Source organism: Rhinoderma darwinii, chromosome 1, assembly GCF_050947455.1.
Source record: "Rhinoderma darwinii isolate aRhiDar2 chromosome 1, aRhiDar2.hap1, whole genome shotgun sequence".
In the NCBI taxonomy this organism is placed as follows: Eukaryota; Metazoa; Chordata; class Amphibia; order Anura; family Rhinodermatidae; genus Rhinoderma; species Rhinoderma darwinii.
This window is the reverse complement of record NC_134687.1, coordinates 609,929,721-609,943,013: the sequence shown is the minus strand read 5'-3', so window position 1 is coordinate 609,943,013 and position 13,293 is coordinate 609,929,721.

Genomic DNA, 13,293 nt, shown 5'->3' with positions numbered 1-13,293 from the left:
GGGATTATAATTAGGAGTGCTCGTTCACATCGGACCAATAATCCCTCCATGTGACGCAATTCAATGTTTTAATATTTTTTTATTTTTTTGCTTCAATGCATCTAAAATAAAAAAATAAATCAACTTTGCAAAGAGTCTTGATTTAAAAAAATCTACCGTTTTGCGTGTACAGCACATCTGATCCTTGCTAACTTACTGAATCAGGGGGTGGGATTCGTCCAGTTCTCCCCGATTTTGCCGGTTCGGCTATTAAAATTAAAATCAATTGCAGAATCGGCGAGAAATGGAATGCCGACCTGGTTATATGTCTACCTACTGATATCATGCTGGCCGCACTTGCAGCTTTCAGAAAGCTCCAGCTCCGCATAAGGGCGCGCTCTCACGTGGCGAACTTGCATTACTACAATGTATGCCTATGGGAAAAATATTCTGCAACGCAACGGTGCCACGTGTGAGTCCACAAATACAAGCACTGCCAGTACTAGTTGTTTAAGCTGGGTGGGTTGTCCAAGAGAGTAATTTAGGGATGGGTAGGGTCAGGCCTCATAAGGAGCCAACGGGGGTCAGGTGAAGAATATGGCTCCGTACCTTGCTATTCCTAAGGAGGGACACAGGGAACAAGGAGTCCATGGCCAGTACACAGAAGATGCCCCCTCAATGTATTTCTCTGTATGTCTGTCCATATGTATATGTCTGTGTATGTACCTATGTTGTTTTGTTATGTATGTGTCCATGTGTGTTTAGATGTATATGTACTGTATGTGAATATCTGCATGCATATGTGTATGTTAGTATTGCTTTTATAGGGCAATAACTATATACTGTATGGTGGCATTAAATATATACTCTATGGCAGCATTATCTGTACACTAAATTATGGCATTCACAGTCCAAACAATGGTGGCATTAACTGTACAAAAAAAGTTGCCATAAACTATACACTAAATGGCGGCATTAACTATACATTGTATGACATTAACTGAGCACAAATGTGATGTAGAGACGTTCCTTGGGTAGGGTTAGAGTCTGGAAAATTTATAGCATATTGACCAATATGTAAAAAAGATGTATTGGAGTAGGAATAATTTGCCGTGGCACGTGTGGCACAAGGCAAACATAGGTTTGTTTGTTGGGTCGAGTTGGGAACCTGTTAAAAACGTTAATCCGACCCCTGTAATGAATGTACGTTAGCAAGAAAGATTTGACAGATTTGTCAGTCTGTAACCATGAAGACACATTGGTTTACATTGGAGCTGTAAACACAAAACGGTAATATGTTATTTTCTTAAAAAAGAAGTCAAATGCAATGATGCGTGAATTGGAGAACTCATCTAGTTTAGTGATAAACAAAATGTAGCTATTTTTTTTTTTACCCGCCGTTTCGCTGACAAGCAAATTTCCTGCAAAAATAGCTGTATTTACTGCATATAGGACAATAGGGGCTGAAATAAAAATTCCTATTTTAGTCTCCATTGTCCTATATAAGGGAAATATCACTTCTCCGTACATGAGCACGTCAATGAGGCACATCACAAAAACAAATGAAGCTGTGACTATCAGTGATGTCCAGCATGAATGCTCGTAGGTGTGCACATCTCATATTCATTTCAATACACAAATATTACACGGCTATCTTTTGGCTGAAATCCTGGATCTAGGACCTGCTTGTATGTGACATCAAAGGTTGGTTTGGGCCTCCAAGGATGGGGCTGCTCCAATTTTTTTTACTGTCCTGTAGCCACAATACCCTCAATCACTCTCTATTAAGTAATTATTTTTCTTCTTTTAAAGTGCCCCATACCTCCGTAATCCCTTTTAAAATAGTGCACGCGCCATATGTAAATTACCCTCTCCACCACCGTCATCACCCTTTTTTTGTCCATCTCCACCCGGTCTGAAATCCCACACCTGCACAGTAAACGACTCTGCGCACCCAGAAGCCTGGCTTCAAAACAAGATTGCGCATGCACCGCGGCTGGCGTCGCTAGTACACAACCTGGTCAAGATTCCTTGTTGGGAATGTCAATGTTCGTGAAAACCTCTGTAAAAACAATGGGGCACTCCCTCCGTCTGGAGAAAAAAAGGTTCAATCTGCAGAGGCGACAAGTCTTCTTTATTGTGAATCTGTGGAATAGTCTACTGCTGGAGCCGGTCACAGCAGCTACAGTAGATGGCTTTAAAAAAGGCTTAGATAATTTCCTAGACAAAAAAAATATCAGCTCTTGTCATGTCAATGTGTAAACATTTTTCCATCCCTTTTCCCATCCCTTGGTTGAACTTGATGGACATGTGTCTTTTTTCAACCGTACTAACTATGTAACTTGCAGGGAGCTAGGTATGCAAAAGGCCCATACGCCAGGAGTTGCTGGCCGAACTCATAAGTACTTTGGACTCCTGGAATTCTCAGCGGACTCCTTAGTGCTGATTAGCAAACCGTGCGGGAAAAGGTTGAGAACAATTGAAGGTATTCAGCATGCTGGGGCAATACTGTTAATAGACAACCACTATGTTCTGTTTACTTTAAATGACTGAGAGTACAGTGTTCTTAGATCACTAATCACTAATTCACAAACAGGAAGTTGTTATCATTGTCTGCCATATCTACAGATACAGTGGAGCTGCAGCACGGTCACTGTCTCTAAAAGTCTACAAACCCACATTACACTTCCACCTCCTTTCTCTTCCAAATTCCTCTTGCTTGAATCAGTGCTGATGCTGCTGAAATCACAGGACATTTGTAGCTAGCAAATTCACTCTACAGACTGTCACGAAGGGTCTGTGGACCCACTGGGCCATACCGCCATGGCGGTATGGCAGCTGGCCAACAGGGAGCAGGTGATAGTTTATAGTTCTATAGGTACCTGTGGCAGCTCAGACAGCAGCAGGGCAGGCTCGGCTGGGACATAGGTAGCAGACGGACGTCAGGCGAGGTGAGGCAGGTCAGACGTGGAGCAGCACGGCACGACTTTGGCACAGCTCCGTGCTAGACCAGGAAGGTATGGATTGCTAGGAACAGGAACTGGAAACAAGTATAGGTACAGGGACAGGGACTGGAACAGGAAACACACTAGGAGGGCATCACATAGACAACCTATAGAGAACACAACAACGCTCAGGCATAGAACTAGGGGGCTGGACCCCTCTTATAGTCCAGGGTACTCACGGGTCAAAGTTCGTCCATGAGGTTCGGTGCGCACGCTGCCTTTTTAAGAGCGGGCACGAGCATGCGCGCGCACCCTACGGGATCCGGCAGGGATGAGTGGACGTGAGCGCTGGCGTCTCCTGAAGAGGAGGCTGGGGCCAGCGCTTGCCGACTTGTGGCTGCGGCTGTCAGGGGGAGGTTGGAGCTGACAGCCCGCAGCCACCGACATTACAGTATCCCCTATCTTACGCCCCTCTTCTTGGACCAGAGTGAGAGAGAAACTTCTTTAGAAGAGTAGGGGCATTGAGGTTCTCCTCTGGCTCCCAGGACCTCTCCTCAGGGCCACACCCCCTCCAATCCACCAAATAAAAAGTCTTTCCTCTCACTCTCTTGGTCCAAGATCTCCTTGACCTCAAAGACGTCAGAGGGGCCGCTGGAGGCCACCGCAGGGCTGGGAGTCTTGGAATAGCGGTAAGGATCACAGGTTTCAGGAGGGAGACATGGAAGGAGTTGGGAATCCTGAGGGTAGGAGGCAGCCGAAGCTTGTAGGCAACAGGGTTGATCTGTTGCAGAACCTCGAATGGTCCGAGGAACCTGGGGGCAAATTGACATGATGGCACCCTCAGTCGGATATTCCTGGACGACAGCCAGACCTTAGTGCCAGGAAGAAACCGAGGAGGCTCTCTTCTCCTTGTGTCAGCCTTCCGTTTCATGCGGTCCACTGCCATTAGGATGGAGGATCGATTCTGCTGCCAGATCTTCAAAAAGTCTCTAAACATGGAGACAGCTGCAGGTACCTCGGAAGTATCAGGCAGCGGGAGAGGAATTCGTGGGTGCTGGCCGTAGACAATTCAGAACGGTCTATTCATAGTAGACTCGCTGGTGTGATTATTGTAGGAGAACTCCGCCCATGGGAGCAGCTGCACTCAGTCATAATGCGGCTTGGAGATTAAGTGGCGTAGGTAGTCCTCTCGACCTGACCATTAGACTGAGGATGGTAGGCAGAAGAAAAGTCCAACTTCATGCCAAGAAGTCCGCAGAGGGCTCTCCAGAAACTCGAGGTAAACTGAACCCCCCGATCAGACACAATATGCTGCGGCAAGCCATGCCGGCGGAAGATGTGTTGTATAAATAACTTGGCCAACTGAGGAGCAGAAGGAAGACTGGTCAGAGGAACGAAGTTGGCCATCTTCGAAAATAGGTCCTCCACCACCACCCAGACAGCACTGCATCTCGCAGAGAGAGGCAGGTCCGTGATAAAGTCCATCGCTATATGCTGCCAGGGAGCATTGGGCACAGGCAATGGCTGGAGAAGACCAGCAGGTCTGGAGTGGGTGACCTTGTTACCTGCACATACAGCACAGGAAGAAACGAAGTCCACAATATACTTGGGCAGAGTGGGCCAACAGAAATGATGAGCAATCAATTCACGGGTCTTACGTAACCCCGCATGACCTGCCAGTCTAGAGGAGTGACCCCAGCGGAGGATTCTTCCATGATCAGCCAGGCGCACAAAAGTCCTCCCTGGAGGAATGTTCCCAATTTGCAGGGGATTGACCGAGACAATGCAAGATGGATCGATAATGTTCTGTGGACTCTCAATGGTGTCTTCTGTCTCGAAAGACCTGGACAAGGCATCGGCCCTCACATTCTTGTCGGCCGGGCTATAATGAAGCTCAAACTGGAACCTTGCAAAGAACAGTGACCACCTGGCCTGATGAGGGTTCAGCCGTTGGGCCGTCTGGAGGTAGGTCAGATTCTTGTGGTCCGTAAAAATCAAGATTGGATGATCTGCGCCCTCTAGTAGATGTCTCCACTCCTCCAGAGCCAATTTGATGGCCAGTAACTCCTGATCCCCAATCGAGTAGTTGCATTCTGCGGAAGAGAAGAGCTTGGAAAAGTATCCACATACCCTTGACTTGCCCTTGGGACCTCTCTGGAACAGGAGTGCACCAGCACCGATAGAGGATGCGTCCACCTCCAACGAGAACTGCAGAGAGACATCCGGATGATGGAGGATAAAGGCTGACGTGAAGGCACTCTTCAGGCTATTGAATGCGGACTCTGCCTTGGGAGTCCACACCCTGGCGTTCATACCCTTCTTAGTAAGGTTAGAGATGGGAGAAGTCAGTGAGGAGAAGTTTGGAATAAACTGCCTGTAAAAATGAGCAAATCCCAAAAAGCGCTGTATGGCCCTCAAGCCTTGAGGGCGTGGCCACTCCAGGACAGACTTTACCTTCTCAGGGTCCATCTCGAGACCACGATTCGAGACGATGTAGCCTAGGAAGGGTAGAGCATCCTTGTCAAATACGCACTTCTCCAACTTGGCGTACAGACGATTCTCCCTTAACCATAGCAGAACCTGACGGATATGTCTCTGGTGCGTCATGGGATCTGGGGAGAAAATCAAGATGTCATCAAGGTAGACTACAACACAAACATAGAGGAGGTCCCGGAAAATGTCATTCACAAACTCCTGGAAGACCGCGGGGGCATTACACAGGCCGAAGGGCATTACTAGATACTCATAGTGTCCATCACGGGTGTTAAATGCGGTCTTCCATTCATCAACCTGGCAAATCCGGACTAGGTTGTAAGCCCCACGCAGGTCTAGTTTAGAAAAAAAAAATTGCACCACGTATACGATCAAACAGTTTGGAGATCAGTGGCAATGGATATTCATTCTTCACCGTGATCTGGTTGAGCCCACGGTAGTCGATGCAAGGATGAAGAGAGCCATCTTTCTTTTTGACGAAGAAGAACCCGGCTCCTGCCGAGGAGGAAGACATTCGTATGAAGCCCCTTTCTAAGTTCTCTTTCACATAGGAGGACATGGACAGAGTCTCTGGCAAGGAGAGAGGATATACCCTACCACGGGGAAGGGATACACCAGGGATCAGTTCAATAGGGCAGTCATTCGCCCGATGTGGGGGCAATGTCTCCGCCTCCCTCTTGCTGAAGACGTCCGAAAAGGCAGCATAATGACCCGGCAATTCTGCCAATGTCCGAGGCAGAGAAGGCTGAGCCGAACGTATCCGCACCAGGCATTGACCTTGACACTCAGGGCCCCACTGTAGAACCTCTCCAGAATTCCAGTCCAGAACTGGGGCATGCAGTCGGAGCCAAGGCAGGCCCAGCAACACAGGGTTAACAGCTTTGGGCAGGACAAAGAACGACAGAAGGTCGGAGTGAAGGGCTCCCACCTGGAGCCTCAGCGGCTTGGTCACGGCTATAACTGGGTCTGGCAGAGGTAGTTCATTTACTGAAGCGACTGTCAACGGGCTCTCCAGAGTGGTGGTGGGCAATTGCAGAAGGTCTGCGGATGAAATTAGCAGCGGATCCAGAGTCCAGATATGCAGAGACCTGATGCATTCTCTTCTCGGACACTATGGTCATAGGTATGGACAATTTAGATGGAAGTACATCTTTACCCAAGGTTGTCACTCCTAGCAACCCTAGGTTTTGAGATTTTTGGGGGCACAGGCGCACAAGTTGACCATCGAGACCGCAATAAAGACAGATAAAGTCCAGATGTGCGTCTGCGTTGTCTCTCTTGAGTTGATAACTTACACTGGTCCGTTATTACCGACTTCTTAGGAGGATCGACATCTGAGGACAGCAGGGGTTGCTGCAAAGTAGGGACCAGACTAGGAAGGGCTCCCTCCCGTTTAACCTCTTGGAGGCGTTCATGGATCCGTATATCAATCCGGGCAGACAGAAGGATAGGATGAGGTCATCCAGGGCAGATCCCGGGCGGCAGGTTCGTCTTTCATTCTGGAAGATAGTCCATGCCAGAATGCAGCCACCAGAGCCTCATTGTTCCATAAGAGCTCTCCCGCCAGGCTGCGGAAGTGGATGGCGTACTCACTCACGGAGGTGTCTCCTTGACGCAGGTTAATCAAAAAGGCCACTGCAGATGAGACCCGTCCAGGCTCCTCAAACACCATGCGAAAAGTCCGGAGGAAGTCAGGGAAGTCACAGGTCTCTGGTCCTTGTCTCTCCCAGATAGGGTTCGCCCATGCAAGAGTCTTGACGGTGAGGAGAGAAAGGATGAAAGCGACCCTGGCACCATCAGACGAAAAAGTCCTAGCATACAGGCTGAAATGGATCTGGCATTGATTAAGAAAACCACGACAGGTACTTGCTTCTCCATCATAGAGGTCAGGAAGTGGCAAAGAAACACGTGGGTCAATACTGCCAAGAGCTGTAGACTGAGGATCCACATTGCCAGGTGGTGTAGTAGGAGGAACGGCAGCTTGTGCCTCCTGCCGACGTGCAAGAATGTTCAACGCCTGGTGGAGTTGGTCCTGTCGAGACCGGAGGTCCAGCATATAGTTACATAGTTACATAGTTTGTACGGTTGAAAAAAGACACATGTCCATCAAGTTCAACCAAGGGAAGGGGAAAGGGGAAGTAAAAAATTTCTACACATAGGAGCTAATATTTTTTTGTTCTAGGATATTATCTAAGCCTTTTTTAAAGCCATCTACTGTCCCTGCTGTGACCAGCTCCAGCGGTAGGCTATTCCATAAATTCACAGTTCTCACAGTAAAGAAGGCTTGTCGCCTCTGCAGGTTGAACCTTTCTTTTTCCAGACGGAGGGAGTGCCCCCTTGTTTTTTGAGGGGGTTTTACATGGAACAGGATTTCACCATATTTTTTGTATGTGCCATTCATATATTTATATAAGTTAATCATGTCCCCCCTTAGTCGTCTTTTCTCAAGGCTAAATAGGTTTAGTTCTTTTAATCTTTCCTCATAACTTAGATTCTCCATGCCCCTTATTAGCTTCGTTGCTCTTCTTTGTATTTTTTCCAACTCCAGGGCATCCTTTCTATGGACTGGAGCCCAGAACTGGACTGCATATTCTAGATGAGGCCTCACTAATGCTTTGTAAAGTGGTAATATTACATCCCTGTTGTTAGGGATCTGCCAGGTACTTCATCTAGGTATACTCCTGGGATTAATCAATCCACACCTGAGGCCAGACCTGTTCGACTGACACCATCTCCCACCAACCAGGGTGGCAGGCTCAGGAGTGGGAGAGCCTATCGCGGCCTGGTCTGTCGGAGTTAGCTCCGCCCCCTGTCCTTTATTACCTGCCCTGTTCTCTCCCTCAGTGCTTGTAATTCTTTTGGATTCCTGGCCCCACTGCTGCTTGCTCCAGCCTGCTTCTGCCGTGCTTCTGCCTTGCTGCAGTTCTGCTTGACCTGCTTTGCTTTGCCCCTGGCTTGCTTCTGTCTCCGTGCCCGCACGGGTGTACTCACTTCGTCCTGGTCCTGACTGTTCGTTCGCCGCTCCGTTTCCTCGTGGCGTTCCGTGGCTACTGCCCCTTCCCTTGCGTGTTCCCTGTTTGTTTTCCTGTGCACTTAGACAGCGTAGGGACCGCCGCCCAGTTGTACCTCGTCGCCTAGGGCGGGTCGTTGCAAGTAGGCAGGGACAGGGCGGTGGGTAGATTAGGGCTCACTTTCCCTTCACCTCCTTCCTGCCATTACATAATTACAAGCCCTTACCTAGTCTACCATTTCTCCTACGCTGACGCTATCATGGACCCCCTTGAGACCCTGACCCAGCAGATGCAGGGCCTCTCCCTACAGGTCCAGGCCCTGGCCCAAAGGGTCAATCAGGGTGACGCTGCTTTAGTAGTACCCCTCACCTCACCTCTAGAACCCGACCTCAAGTTACCTGACCGGTTCTCAGGGGACCGTAAGACGTTTCTCTCCTTCCGGGAGAGTTGCAGACTGTATTTCCGCCTAAAGCCCCACTCCTCAGGTTCCGAGAACCAGCGGGTGGGTATCATCATATCCCGACTCCAGGAAGGGCCCCAAGAGTGGGCCTTCTCCTTGGCTCCTGACGCCCTTGAACTTTCCTCTGTTGATCGTTTTTTCTCTGCCCTCGGACTCATTTACGACGAGACTGACAGGACTGCTTTAGCCGAGAGTCAGCTGGTGACCTTACGTCAGCGTAGGAGACCGGTTGAGGAATACTGTTCTGATTTTAGGAAGTGGTGCGTAGCTTCTCAGTGGAACGATCCAGCCCTAAGGTGCCAGTTTAGGTTAGGATTATCTGACGCCCTGAAGGATCTGCTGGTTAGCTACCCCTCGTCTGACTCCCTTGACCAGGTTATGGCCCTAGCAGTACGACTTGACCGACGTCTCAGGGAACGTCAGCTAGAACGCTTCAGTGTGCTCCCCTCTGACTTTTCTGCGATCCCCCCCGAGGTCCCGTCTCCTCGCCCCTCCACGGAGGACTCGGAGGTACCTATGCAACTCGGGGCCTCCATGTCCCCTCGACAACGTAGGGAGTTTCGCAGAATGAATGGTCTCTGCTTCTACTGTGGGGACGACAAGCATCTACTGAACACCTGTCCCAGGTGCAAGAATAAGAAGCCGGAAAACTTCCGCGCCTAAGTGATCATCGGGGAGGTCACTTGGGCGCACAGGTATTTCCCGTTAATGTGAAACGCAATAAAATTTTGCTTCCCTTTCAGGTCTCGTTTGCTGGCCGGTCTGCCACGGGCAGTGCTTTCGTGGATTCTGGCTCATCTGCTAATATCATGTCTGTGGAATTTGCTATGTCTCTAAAGATGCCTTGTATTGATTTACCTTATCCTATCCCTGTAGTAGGAATCGACTCAACTCCCCTTGCTAATGGTTATTTTACTCAGCATACTCCTGTTTTTGAACTCCTGGTTGGCTCCATGCATGTGGAGCAGTGCTCTGTACTGGTGATGCAGGGATTATCGTCTGATCTGGTTTTAGGCCTTCCCTGGTTGCAGTTGCATAATCCCACGTTTGATTGGAATACTGGGGATCTCACCAAATGGGGTAATGAATGTCTTATGTCATGTCTTTCTGTTAACTCTATTTCTCCCCGGGAGGAGGTAAACACGCTTCCTGAGTTTGTTCAGGACTTCGCCGATGTGTTTTCTAAGGAGGCCTCCGAGGTGTTGCCCCCCCATAGAGATTACGATTGCGCTATCGATTTGGTGCCTGGTGCCAAGCTTCCTAAGGGTAGGATATTTAATCTTTCATGTCCTGAACGTGAAGCTATGAGGGTGTATATCCAAGAATGCCTGGCCAAGGGTTTCATTCGCCCCTCGACTTCTCCTGTAGGTGCTGGCTTCTTCTTCGTGGGGAAGAAGGATGGTGGTCTTAGGCCGTGCATTGATTATCGTAACCTGAATAAGGTCACCGTAAGGAACCAGTACCCACTTCCTTTGATTCCGGATCTTTTTAATCAGGTTCAGGGAGCCCAATGGTTTTCTAAGTTCGATCTACGGGGGGCATATAACCTTATCCGCATCAAAGAGGGGGATGAGTGGAAAACTGCGTTCAACACACCCGAGGGTCATTTCGAATACCTGGTCATGCCCTTTGGGTTGTGTAATGCCCCTGCTGTCTTCCAGAATTTTATTAATGAAATCCTGAGAGAGTACCTGGGTAATTTTCTTGTTGTGTACCTTGATGACATACTGGTGTTTTCCAAGGACTGGTCCTCCCACGTGGAGCATGTCAGGAAGGTGCTCCAGGTCCTTCGGGAGAATAATCTGTTTGCTAAGACTGAAAAATGTGTCTTTGGGGTACAGGAGATACCATTTTTAGGGCAAATCTTCACTCCTCATGAATTCCGCATGGACCCTGCCAAGGTTCAGGCTGTGGCGGAATGGGTCCAACCGGCCTCCCTTAAGGCGTTACAGTGTTTTTTAGGGTTCGCCAACTATTACAGGAGATTTATTACCAACTTCTCGGTCGTCGCTAAGCCTCTTACGGACCTTACCCGCAAGGGTGCTGATGTCCTCCATTGGCCCCCTGAGGCCGTCCAGGCCTTTGAGACTCTCAAGAAGTGCTTTATCTCGGCCCCCGTGCTGATTCAGCCCAACCAAGAGGAGCCATTTATTGTGGAGGTTGACGCTTCCGAGGTGGGAGTGGGGGCCGTCTTGTCCCAGGGTACCAGCTCCCTCACCCATCTCCGCCCCTGTGCTTACTTCTCTAGGAAGTTTTCGCCCACGGAGAGTAACTATGATATTGGCAACCGCGAACTTCTAGCCATTAAATGGGCTTTTGAGGAGTGGCGGCACTTCCTGGAGGGGGCCAGACACCAGGTAACGGTCCTTACGGATCACAAGAATCTGGTTTTCCTAGAATCGGCCCGGAGGCTTAATCCTAGACAAGCTCGGTGGGCACTATTCTTTACCAGATTTAATTTCTTGGTTACCTATAGGGCTGGGTCCAAGAATATTAAGGCTGATGCTCTGTCACGTAGTTTCATGGCCAATCCTCCTTCCGAGAAGGATCCTGCTTGTATTTTACCCCCTGGTATAATCGTCTCTGCCACGGATTCTGATTTAGCTTCTGATATCGCGGCTGATCAGGGTGCAGCCCCCGGGAACGTCCCTGGGGACAAACTGTTTGTTCCCCTGCAATACCGGCTGAGGGTACTCAGGGAAAACCATGACTCCGCTCTATCTGGTCATCCTGGCATCTTGGGCACCAAACACCTCATTACCAGAAACTATTGGTGGCCTGGGTTGCCTAAAGACGTTAGGGCTTACGTCGCCGCTTGTGAGGTTTGCGCTAGGTCCAAAACCCCTAGGTCCCGACCTGCGGGCCTACTACGTTCCTTGCCCATTCCCCAGAGACCTTGGACCCATATCTCCATGGATTTTATCACCGATTTGCCTCCATCTCAGGGCAAGTCGGTGGTGTGGGTGGTAGTCGACCGCTTCAGCAAGATGTGCCACTTTGTGCCCCTTAAGAAGCTACCTAACGCCAAGACGTTAGCTTCTTTGTTTGTGAAACACATCCTGCGTCTCCATGGGGCCCCAGTCAATATAGTTTCTGACAGAGGGGTACAATTTGTTTCCTTATTTTGGAGAGCTTTTTGTAAAAAGTTGGAGATTGATCTGTCCTTCTCCTCCGCCTTCCATCCCGAAACTAATGGCCAAACGGAAAGGACCAACCAATCCCTGGAACAATATTTAAGGTGTTTCATCTCTGACTGTCAATTCGATTGGGTCTCATTCCTTCCCCTTGCTAAATTTTCCCTGAATAACCGGGTCAGTAACTCGTCAGGGGTCTCCCCGTTTTTCTGTAATTTCGGGTTTAACCCAAGGTTCTCCTCCGTCTCCCCTGGTTGTTCCAATAATCCTGAGGTAGAGGATGTTCATCGGGAACTGTGCACTGTCTGGGCCCAGGTTCAGAAGAACCTAGAGGCGTCCCAGAGCGCACAAAAGATTCAGGCGGATAGTAGACGTTCTGCTAACCCCCGGTTTGTCGTCGGGGATTTGGTCTGGTTGTCGTCCAGGAACTTGCGCCTTAAGGTCCCGTCCAGGAAGTTTGCTCCCCGATTTATTGGACCTTATAAGATCATTGAAGTCCTCAACCCTGTATCCTTCCGTCTGGAGCTCCCCCCATCCTTTCGCATACATGACGTCTTCCATGCCTCCCTCCTTAAACGCTGCTCCCCGTCCTGGTCCCCCTCGAGGATACCTCCTGTTCCCGTTCTCACCCCTGAGGGGGTGGAATTCGAGGTGGCCAAGATTATGGACAGTAGGATGGTCCAGGGCTCCCTCCAGTACCTGGTCCATTGGAGAGGATACGGGCCGGAGGAGAGGACTTGGGTACCTGCCCGTGATGTTCACGCTGGGGTATTGATCAGGAGGTTCCACCTTCTCTTCCCCACTAAACCGGGTCCCCTTAGTAAGGGTCCGGTGGCCCCTCATAAAAGGGGGAGTACTGTTAGGGATCTGCCAGGTACTTCATCTAGGTATACTCCTGGGATTAATCAATCCACACCTGAGGCCAGACCTGTTCGACTGACACCATCTCCCACCAACCAGGGTGGCAGGCTCAGGAGTGGGAGAGCCTATCGCGGCCTGGTCTGTCGGAGTTAGCTCCGCCCCCTGTCCTTTATTACCTGCCCTGTTCTCTCCCTCAGTGCTTGTAATTCTTTTGGATTCCTGGCCCCACTGCTGCTTGCTCCAGCCTGCTTCTGCCGTGCTTCTGCCTTGCTGCAGTTCTGCTTGACCTCCTTTGCTTTGCCCCTGGCTTGCTTCTGTCTCCGTGCCCGCTCGGGTGTACTCACTTCGTCCTGGTCCTGACTGTTCGTTCGCCGCTCGGTTTCCTCGTGGCGTTCCGTGGCTACTGCCCC